The 19,652-nt window shown below is 43.2% G+C and overlaps 1 long non-coding RNA gene across 2 annotated transcripts in view; it reads left to right on the top strand.

The window, feature by feature from the left end:
• Positions 1 to 599: 599 nt before the first annotated feature.
• The window catches only part of LOC146594073 (uncharacterized), a 108,997-nt gene continuing 89,944 nt past the window's right edge, over positions 600 to 19,652 (top strand). The window contains exons 1-2 of one of the 2 annotated variants that reach the window (XR_014896257.1): positions 600 to 1,719; positions 9,040 to 9,202. This is a non-coding gene — a long non-coding RNA (uncharacterized LOC146594073). The remainder of the gene's footprint in view (positions 1,720 to 9,039; positions 9,203 to 19,652) is intronic. The other variant, XR_014896256.1, reaches the window with a different exon arrangement.

The raw sequence follows: 19,652 nt of genomic DNA, 5'->3' as shown, positions 1-19,652 counted from the left end.
CTTGCTCATCCAAATTCTGGTGGCGGCAGGATAACTCCATGAAAGGCAGTAGATTTGGATCTCCAGAGACTGTTGAGGCAAGATTTATCACTTTATGTCTTTTTGATATGTATATCCATAGAAGAAGAGAAAGGAGGAAACAGATRAAAGTTTTGTCAAGATCAGTGCTGGCATCTGCACATAGGTGTTTTTCTCTGGAGACTGGTATTTTCTGGCAAACTGTTTTCTCTTAACAGAGGCTGCCATCAGTGAAAGCACTGGGGTTAGGAAGTGAGAAATAGCTGTCTGAAGTCTTAGATACGAATCACATTCAGTGTAGAGGAGACTTTTGAAGGCACGAACAACGTTTAGGTGTCTAACCTACACAAACTTCCAGCGAGAGCTCAGTGTCTGCCTCTATTCCTGAAGGTGTTTGTTTATAGGAGACAGACTGATAGCTCAGTCTGTTTGACTGGCACGATTTCTGATTCATTTTTAAATTGAATTATATTGCTAGTGGTCTAATATTTCTTATATACTGATCCAAAAGGCAATCACAGCTCTTTCGTCTTGCTCGTTCAGCTCTCTGATTTTTTTTTTTTTTTTTATTAATAGGCTGACATTCAGTGGAATGGATGTAATGCGCATATCGCTCTGAACTTCRGCTTCTGGATCTGAGGAAGGTCCTTTCATTCACATTGCTCTCCAGTTATGAAAGAAACTGTTATGGCTCAAATTTGGCAGGCTTCAGAAAAATTCCAGCAGTTCAAATGCATTCAGTTAATATGCTGAATATTGACTCACTGCTTACTCACATAATGAACATTTAAATTACCCTTTCTCATTTTCAAAGCATGTTATAAATAAGATTTAATCCTCACAGCCTGATGAAGTCAGTTGGCATCTTTTTCCCCTGCTAATGGAAGAAAAGTTTGTAGGAAAACTAATATCTTTTATTAGATGTCATTACTGCTTTCAGATTTATTTCATAGAGGTACTCTTGTAAATTTGCACTGAGTTAGCTAATGAAAAAATAAAAGAACTGATTGTAATCCCAGGTGAATAAGAGCAGAAGAGAATGCTCTACACTTAGTGACTTTAGGCTCTAGCCAGCTATAGCCTGTCTGCCCTGGAAAAAAAACAAAGTTTGGAGGGACTTTGCCAAGATGTAAAGGTAGCTTGTGGACACAGCAGCACAAGGTAGCTTTGACAGTGAGCTATACTGATCCTGAAGTTATTTTTTACAAAATTCTGTGATGGCATATTTCTTGAGACTACCTAAAGSCTGAGACTGTGTATTCCAGCTTAGCAAAGAATATCTAGAAGTTATTCACACTGAAAATCCCATTTAGCAAATATTTTTCATGCACTGTCACTTGAGGAAAAGTTACAGRGAGAAGCACAATAAACCTATCTAACTGAGGACCAGAAAAGGAGAGGGAGAGTTCTGATGGAGGATCAGAAGGTGCAAAGAATAAAAGGAACTGAACTGAAAGAAACTGAACAAGGGAGCAGATCTCCTCCAGGCCTCTCTTTGGCAACTGGACAGGCACAAATTCCAAGTTATCCAGGTTGATGTGGTGTGCATTTACTATTACTTGATTGCATTACTTTAAAAAAGGATAGTWACTTTCTACAGAATGTGTCATGTGTATCCTGAAGCACCTCTGGATTTGAGGAAACCCCCCTTTGTTACATAATCAGAAAAGAGGCATTTTTGGAACAGAAGCTACTGTTTTGGTAAGTGGTCATTCTGTGACATTGAACAGAGCCTTTTAGGTTAACTGTGATGTTGTCAGGTAGTCTAAAAATAGGATTTGACAGAGCATTGCAATGACTTTTGCAGAGATATTACAGTAGGAGTGTTTGATCTGTGTTTTTTAACTGAATGTGCTTTTCTTTATAAGCTCATTTTAAAGCCAGTCCTGTGTTTTATGGCTCGCTTATTTAAACAGTGAATACAGCATTTTCACTCAAAGAAGAGAAACAGCTGTATTGTTCTGGTGGAACATACACATGCAGCCGAACTAAAAGGTGACTCTATGGCTTATTGAAGTCGGAGGTTTTCTGTGCTGTTTACAGCTGCTGGGACATTCCATCCAAAATCTTCCGAATAACTGGGAAACATCCTTTGCCATCCTAGTTTTATTCCGCTCTTTGTTGTGTTGAAAGATATTTCCCAGCCACAAAATTGTTACATAAGCATTTAGAGACTTTGATAGAATATAAAATTGTTTATGTTGTCGCCAAATCTTTAGTTTCAGATGTATGTTTTAGTCAGGATACAAGATTGTCTTTCTCGTCTTTTGTTAGAAGTARCATAGCAATACATTACCACAGGGAGCTTGTTAGGAGTTAAAACTTCCTACTCATAAACCTTTATAAATAATGGCTAAATGTGCAAAATCAGAATAAATTTTAACTACAGTGCTGTCTTTAAGACTCCACCACTGTATAGTATATAGGCACAGAAGGAATTGTGAAAAATGGAGTTCTAGTCTGCATGATAGCTAGAAGGAATTTCTTTCCAGTTGTTGCATGAATGAGGAGTGTGTGTGTGAGTCTGTATGAAATCCAGCTCATTTGTTTGGAAAGGAAGAACACTTTTTTCTCAGTGAGGTTAATGGTTTGGTATTAGGCACCCAATACAGTTGGATCTCATGATGATAACAAGAGGCTTCTGTCCTGTCTGCCAGATGAACAGAAACACTTTCCACAGGCTACAGGGTAAATGTTTTTTGTGAATATGAATTAAACTAACAGAAGAGGCAGCAAATCAAGTGGTATTATCTTGCAGGAAAGCCTGTTGCCCATCTGAGAGGAGAAGGTAACTTTCCAGTGAGAAATATCTCTTCTCTGTCTCGCAGACAAAGGACTGCGAAAAGGAAAATATATACAAAGGTTTGCCTAAATTTTTGCTGTTGATAGGCAAGACACTTCTTACTTTTAGTACAGCTCATTGTTGGAGTGCAGAAAGCTTTTACAGCTTGAAGAAAGGATATCTCAGATATCCCAGAACCCAACTTTTGCAGTGGTGTTGCATAGAATTAATTTTGCTTTTCTGGAATGACTTTATCCTTCCTTCCTTCCTTCCGTCTTATTATTCCTTGTCCCACCCAGTCTCTTCCAGTTTCCTGCTTCTGCTTTATTTATAGCTAAATGTAAAAGGTGAGATTTAAGAAAGTGCCTTAATGAACAGATAATGCAAATCCCTCTGAGTTATGGAAAATCACACTTTTCATATTTAGATATTGATTAGCAATATTTGCTTGTCTTTTGCAATAGGCTTAAAGGCACTTGTGTTCTGAAGAACTACGTAAAATGCCTGAAAAATACAATTGCAATTGACAGATAACAGAGAGTAGATATATGAATGCATTTGTCTCCTCAGACATCTGCACAGCTTCAGGCAAAACAAAGATTTTTAGCAGACTCGGGAAATGTGTGAGTCTATTCACAACCATCATCTGACAGATTCATGCAATATACGTTTAGACTTTGTCTACGCTAGGGTTTTTTGCTGTCTTCGCAGCTGTTGGCCAGCTAAAAAGGAAATTCACACTGGGGTAACCTCCAAAGCAAAGCCTATGGTGTGCAGTGATTTGCAGAGAGGCAGTTTACCTTTGTTTCAAGCTGGGATTACTGATCTAAATGAGTAGTCATAATTACTACATTTAGCTCTCATACAGTGCTTTTAATCTGGGTATCTAACATGCCTTAAGTGGGGATGGAGGGTGTCATTAGCTCCTTTGCAAGCATTAATTCTGACCAATTCAACAGACCATTGTGGAGCTGGCAGGGAAGGAAGAAAGGTGAAGAGATCTTGTGGTGATGATGTGCCTCCTTCAGGAAGTCTGTCCCCCTTGTCATCTTAGTGTCCAAAGGAAATAGGAGTTGAACCATGACTCTTTTTAATTCAGCAGAAATTGAGTGCCCAATAGTCTCCTGAATAAAAAAGTGAAATTTCAAACTGTTTCCCTTGACTGGGAACAGCATGATACAACTGTGGAAAGAACAGAACAGTATGTTCAGGGAAACACAACGGAAAGGAAATAACAGCTGATTCCCGGGGCTGATCAGATCTGCCCCCTCCTGCTTTACTGTGTGGGTTTGTTTTTCAGCCCTACAACTCAGACCATCTCATGGGTCTCACACCACTTCTCCACAGCTCTGAGCTGGGAAATGAAATGGTCACAAGAGGGTTGTTCGTTCTTCCTGAGACAAGCTTCACAAACTGTGGAAAATGAAAGCTAAGGCTGAACTTATAAAAACAAGCTGAAAGTGCAGAAACGCTGAGTGAAGCCATTCAAAAGCATCAGATTTGGAATAGAGCCCTGAAAAACCCTGCAGTCATGACTAATGCATTTTTAATGTGTGTGGTTCTAGGTAAAATTATTTATTTTAAAGATCATTTCTCTTTCTATGTTGGTTAGTGTTCTTTACTGTCATTAGAGAGATATTGCATTGCTGACATGTGAGTTCAGTATCAGATGAATTACAATGACAGAATTATTTCTGATGCTACAGTGGCTCTTGTATAGYTGCCGGTGAAGCAGGGAAACTGTACAAACAGGATGTTCAGTGGCAAGCTGCAGCTGCACCTCGAGACTCACCCAAAGGCATATTCTACCCTTCAGCCAAGTTAGCTGGGGGAACTTGCCGTAATAATAGACTGCGGGACTTGGCCTGAGCAGGGACGAAGTCATGCAGTGACATTTAAGAGACGAAACAGTCTGAAATAGATACTTCAGATGTTCTTGATACACTGAGAAAATGTCTGAGGCACCAAGCAGTTTTACAAGATAGCCATCGGATGCTTTTGTTTTGTCCTGAGAATGTCCCAGCCTTGCTCACCGAYGGCTTTTCAGAGATCTCTCTGATCCTGTGATACAGAACCACTGAAGCTGGCAAAGCCCTGTAGGGAGGGAAGGGACCACTCTGTGTGTGTGTGTGTGTCATGGCTTCTGTAGTACAAATCCAATCATTTTATAGATTTTTCAATCTTCTTATAAGTAGAACTGTGAATAGCAGCTATGAATCTGGTATAGACAAGGAAGAAACTGTTGAGGGGAACAGTATCAAGATGGTGGTTAGGCAGGTAGGAAGTAGTCCAGTGAGCCCATCGCTGATGGGGTACCATCAACTTCTGGACTAYGGTAATTAGCTAAGTGCAGTACAGTGTGGCAACAGTGATTGTAGTAACATGCAGTAGTSTGAGGATTAAGGCTGTTTCCTGTAGTGTGTGTGTAGCTGATATCCAGGAATAAAAGCAGCTGGCATTTCCCTGATGCAGCTGTAATTATGTGGTGCAATATGTTAGAGCAACAGGGAGCTGCTTGCTGGCTTTCTGCCCTGTGCAAATTCCYTTTGAATTAGGTTTTGACCTTTGGAGCAAAACCTGCCTCTTCAGTTTCTCATTGTCTTAAGTTCTGCATYGAAGCTTGAGAAACAAATCTGCAAAGCTAGAGGATTTTCTAAGCTCTCATGAGTGAAATACAGAATAGGCAGGAAAGAGGTTGTTGAGGAAGAGATGAACCACCAAACAGAACTGAGATGTAAGGGGAGTGGAGAACATTTTACAGATTTGGTGCCTTTTATTTTGGCTTTTACTTTACTTCACTGCAACAGAGGCCTGCATAATGGCAGGCTTAAATCAGCACAAAAGACTGGTTTACGTTAAATACTGGTCCACAAAACCTCTTCAGAGGCACCTGTACCTCCTGATCAAAACACTATCTCACTTGTCCTCAGTGATGTGAGGACATATATCATGCTCCTCCTGTTGGGGTTTTGCACTAGGTAGTGCACTGCAGGTGTTTKGCACCAGCAGTCCCACAGAAGAGTTTTGAGATGGGAAGTGARATTGTTATCCTTACCAAAAACGTGGAGGCGTTTAAGCAGAGAGGCTGCTGMTATGTTTAGTTGTGATGGAAAAGCCTCTTTCCTTTTTGAACTTCCTTAGCATTACAATTGCCTTGGTTGCAKTTCCACATAATTTTTAATTCAGGTGAATTCCATTATGCAGATTATTGAAAGCAGGCTGATGGCAGTTGCTGAAACTTGTACAGCCCTGGGGTGGAAGCAGCTATTTGGTGCCAGAGGAATGCCTTATTGCTGTGCTCAGGGATCTGCAGGTTCTGTTATAGGGGAGGTGAAAGCACATGGTTAATTTTGGTTCAGATACAAGGGTTAAGTTTTTGGAAATGTCAAGAGGTTCTTAAAAGCTGTGAAAGCCTTAAGTGTTAGATTTCTCCTGTCTCATCTGCCTGCTGACACTCTCAGCCATGTTGTCCCTTTAACATTGCGCTTGATCTTTGAGGCACTTGTTTGAAGGCTGTCTTACCTTCCCCAGCAAGCTGYTTCAGGGCTGTCTCTCACCTGGGTACCAGCTATATTGCAGTATCATGTTATCAGTTGCTCCTTCCACTCTTAGGGTGCTCGTAGCCTTTGATCTGTTACCATACTGCAACGTAACTTTCTCTTCAGTCATCTTCGTAGGCTCTTGTTTTTTACTACTGTATTATATTGTGCAAGGCCACCAGCACTCCACAAATGCTCCGGTCCCTGCTGGCTGTTCACTGCTGTCACAAGTGTATCCATACTATCTTATTTAATGCATGATGTCAACTCTCTTCCTCCTCACTCCTCAATCATAATGAAAGCCACTTTCTCTTTTCCTTCTGAATCAATTTACTACAAGGTGGCAATTCCTATCACACACCCTTGTACCTGACATGGAGATAGAATGATATGGTTAATTCTTCCCTTCCTTCTCATCGATGCATTTATCTGGCTGGTGCTTTTAATAATGTGTGGGGCAGGGGCTATCCATTTATTCCATCTGTACACCACCTAGTATTATGAGCCACGACTAATCCGTAAGCCCTGATGTTATTAAGCAGTGATGAATTGTGTCCTGCAGCAGTTGGGAGTTCCTTGAAAGTCCCCTTTTGCTGGCCTAGTTGGATCTTGTTTAATATGAGATTGAGTCTGTCAAAGCTAGAAACTTCAATGGAAAGAAAAGAGTTCTGTGTGTAGCAGGACTAATGAAACTTAATTTCATGTGTTCTACAGTTGTTTCACTGTTAAGCTGGGAATCCAGCCTGACATTTTAGATGTCTGAGAACCCAGATAGGAGAAACTTCCTTCCTCAGAAGTGGGTTGTGTGCTGCTTGATGAGGCACAAATTTCCAGTAGAGCTGAGACATTAAGACACATGGTTTCCTTGCACTTAGGCAGTCTCTGCCCAAGAATTGAGCTCCAGTTGAAGCCTGCCTCTTGGTGGCTATATCAACAAGATATATCAGATTGCCTATTTTAATTAAATTTATCAGTGCCCAATAGCACTAAGACCTCTGCTCCTGTGCCATTTTTGGCTGAAGTTGGCAAATGAGTTGTTACTGGGACATGAGGTAGGTAAGTAACAAGTAGTCAAAAGCRGAGATAACAGAATGCCATGAACCTTATTTGCTTAAAACCAGCTAAAATCCTGATGGTGCTGGAAACAAGATCATTGGCAGCATCTGAGCCCATTCTGCTGGGGACGATGGTTTTCTGATGACCTAGAAACCCCTCCTAACTCATAGGACATCAGGCAGGAACTTTGGCCCAAGAAACACATGTCAAGTCATAGCCTACAGAACAATACATCCCTGCTTTTGTCGCTCAGTTGGTGATCCAACCCATTTCATCCATTTGCTGGGAGGTGGGCTYTGGCAGCAGCCAGAACTGTCCTAGGTTCTGAGGGGAGGATTTGTCTGCTGCGCTTGGTCATGCAATATAGGCAAGGCAGTGGCTACGCTATTTGTCTCTTAATGTGGTCTAGTGAGTGACACAGCCCCTATCTGCTGCACATCTCTATTGCTGATAGTGTTACTACAGTCTGCTGGTCCTAACATGATCTAATAATGATGCATCGCTTTCTGCAGTGTCTCRGATTCCTTTCCTTTCAGTGGCCTGGTTGGGCTCATTTTATTTATGTCTTAAACCTCTTTTCTCTCCTGCACCATGATCCATGCAAAACTGTTTGGCAAGTCAAAAGCTCTGSTTGGTGTGTGGGCAGGAGAAAGGCTGCAGCTTGGTGCTGAAAGTGTGTGAGATGTGGCCCAGGCTTATGGGGAAGAATGAGGCAGGGATCAGAGATGCCACTCCTGTGCTGACTTTGAGAGACTTGCCTGGCCTGTTTCACGGACTYGTTAACTACTGATCCTTAATTATGTTTTAGGCCTGGCCTACAGTCACTAATTGTCAGTGTCCTGAGGCTTCTTCCAGGTTTTAACTGTCTCTATTAGTATGATAGATGCTGGAAATAAGGACATACTTGAGAAAGGTGGTGGTGTTTTCACTGCTGCTATTGTTGCTGGGGCTACCATGACAGCTTCTTACTGGCACTTTCCCTCCTGTGAAATGTGTAGGTGAGCTGTTTATAAACGCACAGAGAGATTCTATATCTCTCTCTTTCACTTAGATTTAAGGATAGTCCCCATTAGGAGGGAGAATCTGTCTAGGACTGCAAAGCAGGTTAGTGCAGAGTTGAAAGCARTCCACTTCAGAGCCTCAGCCTCTTCTTTATGATGTGGTGGATTTATGGTGGCAGGAGTGGGAGTGGTGAGGAGTCATACTGCTCCCTCATTAGCACTGCCTGTTACGGCAYGCTCTCCCATCTTCATGATGAAGAAGGACACTTTTTTTGCTACACAAATCCCTCTCCAGTCTTCCCCACCCTCCACACGGCAGATATGTGTAGCCCTGTTCCAGTCTGTATTCAGCYTCAGTCTTTGCTTTCTTTTACTCTTCCTGGCTGAACCGGATTCATCCTGGTGTGCAGGAGCGAATGACTTTTTTCCTGTTGCTGGAGCACTCGGTTCCAGACGCCCAGGAGCTGATCTTTATGCTTTTCAAATATTCTTCTAGAGGTAGATACAGCTACTTGCTTTTATTATTTTTCTCCAGTAAGGTGCAAATTAGCTTACTCTTTAAAGCATGCAGTTCTCTGAACAGCAGGATTACTGTAGCTTGATTTCCAGTATGTCTGATTGTCTTTCACCTTTCCACGTGTAGATTCTCTCCTGACCAATAACAGGCAAACCTCTCAGCTTATCGTCAGTGGAACAAGAATCGAGTCCCTCTCTTCTGCCTGACGCCTAGTTTTGATGAAGCTGAGGGGAATTTGCTACCTTTGAGGCCTGCACCTTGGTGTCCAGCTTCGTTGGGATTGACTGAGGTACTCCGGGATGATTAGACAGACACAGATGCACCACACATGGGATAGTGTGAGCCTAATTGCCATAAGAAACAAGGCTAATGCTATGTGGTTGCAGTGAGGAAAAGGGACTCTTGCTTCCTTCCCTGAATGTCCTGACAGCTTCTGGCATGCTGGCGGTAGCTGTAGGACACTGCCCTCTCTTGGTCCTTGGCGGGTTGTGGATCTGGGCTGAGAAACTTGCCCTCTACGCATGTCAGATAGGCAAAAGGGCGATAGTTGGAGCCTTCTGATTTGGGCTTCTGATTTGGGCTGGGGTTTATAAAGTCAATCAGAGTTGCAGGACTTTGTAGGCAATTTCAAGGTCCACTGCAGGATCTTATGAGAGGATTTATGTGGAATTTCACCACTGCATGAAACCAATTGTAGAAAAAATAACCTTCTAGGAGTTTTATCGTTGCATATAAGAAAAGAGATGTAAGAAGCTGCATAAATCAGCTGGCTGGAATCATGAACACATGGTGGAAGACTTTTATTTAGTTTCTCTTTTAGATGAGAGTTTTATGTAAATATTGGAAAATCGTAATTATGATATAAACATTTCAGAGAATTTACTCTTCCAGATGTGATGGGATTGTAGGAGCAATCTGGGGACTGGGACTTGTTTAAAAGAGACATCTCTGACTTCATCTCAGTGATGCCCTCTGGAGTTAGGCTAGCTTAAGATCTGTTTCTGGCTGGCCACTGAGTAATTTAGTATGAAGCTGAGCTCTGAACTGCTCACTACAGCCGTTTTAGTAAGAGGGATGTAATGGTTTCAGATTTGCACAGTTCTGCTACCTGTTGTGCATATTTCTCTTCCAGTGTGGTTTATTTTGTAAGGACAGTGTTTGACTTTTCATTAATCCTTTTTATGTGCTGGGGAACCTTATTAAATCTGCATTATTTCATTTCTGGATTGATGAAGATTCATGTTACATCAAGATAGGAGTAGCTAGGAAAAGTTAGCTGTTTTTCAGAGTAATTGTTTCTTTTTGTTTTGTCTTTTATCCAAATAGTTGTTGTCGGCAAGAAAACCTAACATCACTTCGAAGTTTATGTACTAACTGCATGTGTTCTTGAAGCAGCAACAGGTCGAAATGGTCAGTGCTTGGGTCAGCGAGTCCTAGAGCAATGAGTGGTCTGGGGCTGCACAAGCTGATGGATGTCTCCCCTTTAATGTAAATATACATTGGGCCACAAAGCTGGGTCAAAAAAGCCTGCAATGAAAATTGCCTTGTGCTGTAGCTCTGTTTCTATGCTACCTCACTGCTGCTGCTCTGAGCTGTCCCTGTCTGGTTCTCCAGAAGTGTAGAGTCCCTGGAGGCTGTGCCTACATTGCAAGTCAAAGCCTAAGCAAAGTCAAGTCTAAACACCTACAAGGAAGTAGGAGAGCTGTGTTTTCCTCAGTGCAAGGGAGTTTGTACACACCTTCCTGAGACTGCTGAACTGTTGAAATACCATCTACTGAGGGAGGTATGGGCAGGCTGGTAGAGGGCCTGGCAGGAGAGTTTGGGGTGTACCTACTGGGAAGCAGTGGGGCAGAGCAGGGCAGACTTAACCACAACAGAAAGTCTTGTGCATTTGGACAGGAGAGGCAGGTTCTGGGCTCTTCTTTCACGAATGTCTTGCTAAGATCCCAAGGAGATATTTTCTTCCTAGGAACAGAGTCCTGAGGGTATAGGACACCCACTGAACATTGACTGCTAGAACAGTACTCTTATGCTTCTAAAAGGGGGGAAAAAAAAAGCTCTCCTCCACACTGCTACACAGCAGTGAGTGCCTTCCCTTCAAGAGCATTCTCAGCTCTAGGTGCTAAAGAAGCCTGACAGCGCATAATAAGTAGAAGGGGCAACCAAGTGGTATCTCCTGTGGGTTTGCTTTTGCCAGTTTCCACCCCAGGAAATATATTTTTTTAATGCTTAAGTCTCACTCTGGGAGTTTATGCAACTTCTTTGAAAGTTCTCGATTCTAGGGGAGGCCTCTAGATGCAAAGAGATACTGAGGTTAAAGTGAGGTTAAAGTTATATCTGCCCAGATCTTGGTGTCCTGTGACAGCTAAAACCATAGCATTAGATGGGAAAGCACATGCTGGCTAATAGCYCTGCTGAAGTCCACAGAACCAGCATCCCAAGTGTTCCTTTAATGCAGAGGAGTTTAAGTCCCCTCCAGTGGATAAGCAGGATGGTTTACAGAATATGGCTCTGTCACTGAGAAGGACTCCTCAGGGAGGTTTGTCAGACATTCGATGTTCTCCCAGGTTTTCTTGTTCCAGTTAGTTAGTTTCTGCAGTCCTTCATAGCTTTTCTTTCCAGATGCCAGCGAGATGAAAGATGTGTGTCCCTGGGTGATATGACAGGGAGGAAGCCCCAGGATGAGATGGTGACTCAGGAACTCCACTAGCAGAACTGCTCTGCCACAGCCCCAAAGCACTGAGATTTCTCTGCACTGCTTGGACTCACCCCGTATGTTTGGCACAAGGGGTCACTGAGCTTGAGGGAAGCCTCATGCCTATTTCTTGAGCTTCCCTTTTCTTCTCTCAGCCCATGGGTTTCCTCAGGCCATGGGCTACCCTTGGGGCTTTTGGCCTATGAACCATCAGAAGTCTGATTACAGAGGAAAGAGTTGGGGTGTATATGTGGAACCTCTGTGGTTTTATGAGTTTCTGGGACCTTTTGGGGGCAGTCTGCCATACAGTGAGCACTCACATATATCAGTGGTCTACATATTTTGTTGTGATTTCCTTGCGCCTTATCAGGTGAGAAACCAATCATCTGAAAGGAGGAAGCGTCTGACTTTGTGCACGGCTTAGCTCCTAGTGGCAAGGTATCTTGTGCTGGCACTGTCTCACTGGACAACTTGAGGAAAACACATTTTCCAAGCATGGCTGAATCTGCTTCAAATACTGACTTCGTATTTTTATAGTGATTTACACCATTCTGAATCAGGGCCTTTGAACCAAAATTTTCCTTAGAACTGACATGAAAAGGGAAAGCTGGAAAAACAGGCAGCTTTTTTTTTTCTTTTTCTTTTCAATTCAACAGGCCAGTTTCTGAAGGCAGCCTTGGATTCCTGTTGGCCAGCTGCACAAAATACGTCTTACATGTGGTAGCCTCTTTGCTGAGTAAGCTGGTGATTGGCTTGTGTGGGTCTGACTGTAGCTGATCAGCCTGGGCAAGTCTGCAGGTAGCCACAGGGGAGTCCAGAGCAGGAGTGTGTAGATTCATATAAACAATTTGTTTTGCAGTTCTCACACTTCAGCTTGACTGAAAACATACCCTGACCTTATAGCTACAGACAACATCAAAATGAGTCACTCATGTAATTAAAGATAGAGAGACATGCATTTTATGTCGATCCCTGGATGAATGGATAGAAACAGTGTCTATGATGGTAGGCTTTAACTATTGCCACGAGGAGACGCTGTTGGATAGTCCATAAACTACCTTCGGTCGGCCTGACGTTTTGCATGGCCCTCTCTGGTTTGTCTCAAACTGATTATCCCAAACTCCCAGCGTCTGCCTCCCTCCCTTCGCCAACCTCTGTTAAGCTCATTGTCCTTGGCACCCTTCACTCTGGCACTGGTTTCTTTAGAGCTGTTCCCTGAAATGCTGGCTATTCGTTTTGCTCGGGCAATTTTATCGTACAAGGTCACTGCACTGCGGTATCTTGCATTTCATTCTGTATCTCCTCCCCAGAGGCAGGTAGCCAATACACTGGTTAGCTGAGAGCGTGTCAAGGACCTGCATGGAACTGCAGGACTTGGCATGCTCAGAACAAGAGACATAAGCCAGGTACAACCTGCCCTGAAGTTTGGAAGCACTCAGAGWGAGATTCAGGTTTGGGCCTGTTTGAGAGAATGCTAAGTTCAGTCTGGGTTCTTACCACTCCTGTTCCCTGTTAAATTAAAAAATGGCTTATAATCTCTGTTCCCTGTATTGAGAGTGAAGTGTAAGGTTCATTGCTTTTGAAGTTAAGGGCCCTGGTGCTTCATAGTATAAGGATATCTCATTTGCTTGAAATAATAATAATAAAAAAAAAGTCATGTTGTTTTTCAGATTGAAAGAATCGTTCCTTAGGAAGCTTGAATATGCGGGCATGAGAGTGATGTGGGTTCCTTGCAGATTTCCGTCTGAGACAGGCAAGTTGAATAATTTGTCTGTAAAATAGAGCTCCCTTYGGGGCTAGTAGCTGAAGCCTGGGCCTGAAGCAATGCAGAGAGAAGCAATGTAGATCACTGCCTGTAACAAGTTTCTCTCTGTACTRCACCAAGGTGAGAGCAGCTTGGCTCCTTATTCTCATCGAGGCAACTGTGAGGGTGTGAAGGAGACAYCATGAGCATGGTCTGGGCCTTATATTCTGGGGACTAGTCACCTGTGGTGGTAACAGTGGAGTTTGCTTCTTAGAAAGAGGGTTTCTTTTGTCCAGGTTCAAATGGACAAAATCTTGATTCTCTGTGGTTACACCCACATTTCACACTTTCCCTGGGGCCTATTGGGGTATTGACTGCTTTTGGGCTTAGTTTCTCTAGAGGTTTGTATTCACCTGGCAAAGTGATTTTGACCCTGTCCCAGCACAGGGACATTTTGCAGGGCCTTTATCTGTGGAGCTGCCTCATCTCTGAGAGGTTTTGTGGTGATTACCATTGTAAAGTGAAGTGCCTCTGCATTGTAGGTTCTTCCCTGGCACAATGTATATTCTGATTTGCAACGTTGCCTGAAGACCAGGGCATGGTCRTTGTCATGATCTGCTGTTTTGTCCTTGGGTGCTAACACACAGATTTAGAGAATGATATGGAGCCATCTCTCTGCTCATGTCTTTTGGCATAAATGCCTTGAATTCAAAGAKTTTATCCCAGCTGAGACTTAAGTCAAGTCCATCTTATACTACACAGGGCTTTATTCTGTGTAATGTGATTTCTGGAAACAACTTTATGRAGTGTTAATAGCGCACAAGAGAGAAACCTCATGCTTGTGCTTTGGTGGCTCCTAGCATGCTGAAGAACTCCACACATTGTGCTCATACTAACAGGGCTTCAAGCACCTCTGTGAAAGGGCAGGAATTTAGGTGGCAGTTCCCTACTATTTGTACAGCCCATTGAGGAGATGAAATGCCTAGCACAGTTACTGTGGGGGAATTTCGCTGGTCAGCTTATGAGCAAAGTGTTTAAAAAAGGGGACGTCGATTTTGGAAATGAGGAGTAAATATATTCTGGCAATCGAGCGATGTTTAAGGATGAATGTAGTGTAAACAGTGTTCCCTYGTAATATGTCAGGAGGCAGGAGTCTGTGTTAATTGTGCTTATGGTTAGCAGCAAATGCCTGTGTTTCAGCCAGGCCTAACTGTGCTGATTATGATTGACTGGAATTCCAGAGAAGATTCAAATTCAGTGTGTCTCCTCAAAGGGGTAGATAAGTATGCTGAGGATGACCATAATAATTCAGTAAYCTTTTATAATCTTTATGGTGCCTAGTTGCAGAGCGGCAGCAAGCCTCCTGTGATGGCAGAAACATTTCTGTAACCCAGAGCATGTTCAAATACTCTTGGAACATTTTTTCCTAAAGAGGATTCACATTTCAGAGTCTGCATTGACTCACTGGGAATGAAGCTTTTCTGCAAGGCTCCAGATTTCAAGTGCATACGACTGCCTAGGAACTGATGGAGAGAAAAGGAAGGTGCTGAAACTCATCAGAGAAAACTCCCTGCTCCCTTTGGCCCCAGATTGCTTCCTAGAGTGTCTGAGGAGTTTGACAGGGCCTCCTAGTTCTGGTAGAGGCAATGAAAGGTCTTCATGTCACCAGGCTTTAGGCCATGTGTTGAAAAGCTAGTCTCCTCCCATAGTCAATGGAGAAAGAAGTATCCTGATGTGGGAATGGGGGTCAACGTTTCACTGCTGTGTCCTACCGCAGAACAAATGGGATCTGTGGCAAGTATGGACATGCATTTTTGATGAATTAGCCAGAGCAGATGAGATGGCTTTATCCTCTTACTCTYGCTGCCAGGAGATGGCCAAACCTTCACCTAAGATAGCACCTACCACCACAAAAGGCAAATTTGTGAATTTTTTAACTACAGAGTGGCTTTATGTTGGATCAGCACTTTGCATCATGTAGCTTTGGCTTTTTTGCCTCAGTATTAGGACTTCTAGAGCAGCASTAAATGTTACTCAAACCAGGAGTAAAGGTGGATTGTTGCCAGTGGCAGGCTAGGATCATACACCTGCTGTGGAGAGCAGGCAACCACTCTTTCTTCCTTTTTTTTTTTTTTTTTAAGTTATCCTTTTGTCTGAATTTACTGTGCAAACATGCACAGTATAGACAGAGGGAGGGACCAGGACCTCATGGCTGGGTTGTAGGGCAGGGGAGCAGGAGGACATTAGTGAGCTGCTTTTGTGGAGCAAGCTTGTGGAAGCCCCTCACTCTTGTGCCTCAGTTTCTCCCTGCAGTGTCCGGGGGGACTTATTAACAACTGCCTTGTAAATTGACTCCCGCAGTGTGGCAATGGAGGCTCTCTGTAACACTTGGCCCCAGCAGAACAGCCCTTGCAGTAAGATATGTTTTAAATTATTTACAGTGTTGTCATGTGATCACAACTGATTAAGTTCCTGTGGCTTAACAAGTTGCCATCTGTTATCATCCCCATTATGAATTATGCATGAGCTTAAATCAAGACTTAAACCAAAGCAGTTCAAGTAAAGTCCTTACTCTGATGATAGAGTAGATCTGTCTTTTGGACTGTTAGTATTGGATCCAAAAAACAGCAGCCTCATGACAACAGCTGGCCCAGTACAAACTCTCTTTTCTGGTTCAGACATGTTCAAGATACACTGGCAGGTTCACTTGATGGTGCAGGTTTTATGCTGGATCAGGTAACATCCTCCCTCCCTCCTGTAGCTGGCATAGSATCATAAAGATGGTGAAAACTCCATCGTCTGTGCCCTGGCTGAATTGACAGAAATGTGATCGTGGTCCCACACCAGAGAGTCCCAAAGGGCTCAGGATCATCTGATCATGGAACTGCTGCTGAATAAGGCACAGCTGCTGAATTGCTGGCTAACTGGATCTGAGGCTTTGTGGAACTGTAGCCATCCTTTAAAGCATGGCTCTGTGTGTTTTTGTGTGTGTGTGTGTGTGTGTGTGTGTGTGTGTGTGTGTGTTTTGTCAAAGAGGCCGGTCACAGTGGCCAGTAAAGCACTTCAAGCCCCGCTCAGACATTTGTGCCAATCCCCTGGCCTGGAAGGATGGCAGGGTGTGACTGCTGGCTGCATGCTGCAGAAAGCAGGTTCAGCCAGAATGTTGCCATTTCTCAAGCTATTTTACAGTGCATCAGCTATTCAGTGCACTTTCCCTGTGCAGGAGAGGTGGCTCGAGTCAATCCAGCTATGTGTATGGGCTACTTCCCTCTTAGGACAAAGTGCTGTTGCTCATACGTAGTTCAGGAAGCTACTGCTGGCCACTGGCCAAGCTGTGAAGTCACTCCCCTTAGGTTGTGTAGCATGTATCAGATCTGCAGTAGCAAAAGCAATTAAAACCTGCTGTCATTCCAAGGGTGCAATTCCCTGATGTCCCATCATCTCTCAAGTCAAATTTACAGGCCAAGCTTTCTCTGTTTGCAATATACCAACACAAGACGGCAGCCAGCTTGGCAGCTCGGGGTGGTTAGAGGCAGCCTTAGCTGTTATTGCTGTTCTGAGGTTAGCTGAATTTATGCACAGTACTTTTCAACAGCAGATTGGGTCAGTGACCTGGTTCTGAGGCAGAGTCAGCTATGTATTGGCATCCATTTGAGATAGGAGCCTGTAAAATAAATACCTCATGCTGTGGGAACGGGCAGCACAGATTGCTACAGCTAAATCAAGACTTCCAGGGCAAGTATGCATGTAGCATAGTAGGGAGTGCAGAAAATTCATGATGTCCACAGGTTACACAGAAGCCAAATGCTTTCAGATTGATTGCATAGATCTCCTGAGGAGAATCACTGGGGTCTATGACTCAAACAGGGTGGATAGGCAGGGAATGAATGCCCACTGGCATCAGCAGTGGTTGCAATGATAATTCCTGTTTGAATTTTGGATCAYAGTTCCATTTGTGACTGCAAGGACACTTTCAGTGCTTCCAGCTATTTTCCAGTGTTTAGAGCTATTTATTTACTGCTGGAGCGTGCTTGYTCTATCAGTTGGCATGAAAACTGATGCTACAGCTCCAGTTTTATTCCCATGGATATCTGAAGGCAAAACCTTTTGACTGCAGCAGGAGTTACTCACATAATGTCCCTGCTAAAAATAGAACTATGTCCCCTCTCTTTAAAATGGAGTTAGATTCTCTCTCTCCATCATGACTGTGCAAAGTCCTTCCTGTGAGACAGAGCCAGCCTGTTTGYTCTTCCAGGTTCACAGGCATCTGTACCTCCTGCCATTTTGTAGAGGACTGAACAGTCTCTTTGACGAAGGCAGGAATTCAGATTCTTTTGTAACATCCTTTGTAAGGAGGGTGGATAGGAAAGCTCCCGGCAGAAAAATAGCACTACCGTAAGAGCTGCATACACTGAGTTGGTYGGATTTGAGATCTTGTCTCACATTTTATGCCTTTGAATTTTCAGTCTAAAGATGAAAAAAAAATGGCAAAGTTCTGGATGCTGGGTCAATATTGGATTAGAAGGGAAGGAACAAAAAATTAAAGGAGAAAGGGTTGGGATTTAGTATGGACCACCAGGGTGGGAGAAAAGTGGGACAGATTCTCAGACTAAGTCTCATGTTGCTTCARACCACAGGGTATTGTGTTTGGGGGCGAGGCAGGGAGGGAATAGTTATGCAGTTTCATCCTTAATGATGTGAAGACAAAATTATTGGACAAAAGGATTGTGTTAGATATATTGCRGTTGGAGTCTAGTAAAGCATTTGACACAGGGCCTTACAAGATCTTGCCCTCCTGCTGGAATTGATTGACTTGTTTTGGATAGTAACCCAGTTATGTAATTTAGTAGAAATGTCAAGTGGTATATGGCTCTGAACATGCAGATTTTGGACTGATGTGACTGATGGAAGTTATTGATGTGTCTGTTTTACTGAGGGCTCCTGTGATTTAGCATAGCAGTAAAGGGCATTTTAATGAGATTTTTTGATGCAGTAGTTTTACAGACTTTACTGAGGACTTGAACATAAAGTATGACAGGAATCAGGAAGTTTGGTAATGTGGGATGGAAATAATGAAAGCTAATGGAAGTTTAGAGGAGGAAAGAAAGTTTATCTATCTGGGAAAAAAACATCTGAACTCAAAATTCTCTAGGAAGGAGTAACCCTGAAAGCTTTAATGTGAGAAATGGCGAAGTAAACTGTGTATACTTTGAGCTTGCATACTTGGCTGTGTGTGATAGACTAACAGCAAGGTGACTGAAGTTAGATTATTGGGCCAGACTGCAAACTGGGGCAAGCAGTATAGCTCTACTGAACTCTATCAAGGTCTGGCAATTTACCCCTGCTGAAGATACATTTGAGTTAGAATTTGCTACCAGGAAATTATCAATCAACTGAGTTGGAATCAGTATTGAAAGTAAGAGGGATGAGTTAAATGAATCTACTTCTCCCAACACATTAAGGAGGAAAGTCTGCTTACCCTGGGCCAGAGATGAAGGAGGGAGGCTCTACAAGAGCCTGCCAGCATCTGAGAGGTGTGGGAGAATTACTGAGCAGTATAGGAGACCTTGGCACACTTGCAAGGAAATGGAATATGGCATTTAAGCCCATTCCTTGGGAGCAAGTGTGTGCTGGCTGGAAAATAACCTTGATGACCAGATCAGTCTTTCTACCTTTTATAATTGAACTCTGTTGATTATGGTAAGATTTCACTACAGGCAGGTCATGAGATTTCAGCCAATAATCCCACAGAAGAAGGAATAACTCTGCCCTGTAGTAGACATGAATACTGTCCAGCCCTACCAGTTGTGGTTTAATATGAGATTCTCTTTCAGAAAGCTGTCCACTTGCAATCCAAGGAGTCCAACTATGATGACTTTACTGTTAATGCATAGTCCATACTCAGCTCTTGTTCTTGGAGAGATGCAGGCATGCAGGTCATTTATGTATTGTCGACAGTTCAGGAAGGAACTCAGTGTGCCTCACCTGTACATTTTGCCAGCCAGCCAACTTGCATTTAAAATGCTTTGAACAGGAGCTGGAGAATGGAAATACTTTGTTCATCATCCCCCCCCACCTCTGGGTGAGCTTCCACCTGCATCCCAGCAGGACTGTCAAACCCAGTCAAGAAAGTGAGAMTGGAAGGACTAAACCTGAAACAATCCTGCGTCACTGAGCTTGGTGCACTGCTTCTRGGACTGGAGAAGGTTGGAAGGTTTTCTGGTCTGAGTTCCACACGGTTTGTTTCAAATACTGCCTGTGCCTTTCTCGACAGCTGCTGGTGAGGAAATTGCAACTTAC

The sequence above is a fragment of the Rhea americana genome, unplaced genomic scaffold (assembly GCF_003343005.1).
Source record: "Rhea americana isolate MKP2758 unplaced genomic scaffold, rheAme1 scaffold_27, whole genome shotgun sequence".
NCBI classification, from domain to species: Eukaryota; Metazoa; Chordata; class Aves; order Rheiformes; family Rheidae; genus Rhea; species Rhea americana.
The sequence above is the reverse complement of the archived record's forward strand: the minus strand, read 5'-3'. Positions and strand labels throughout refer to the sequence as shown.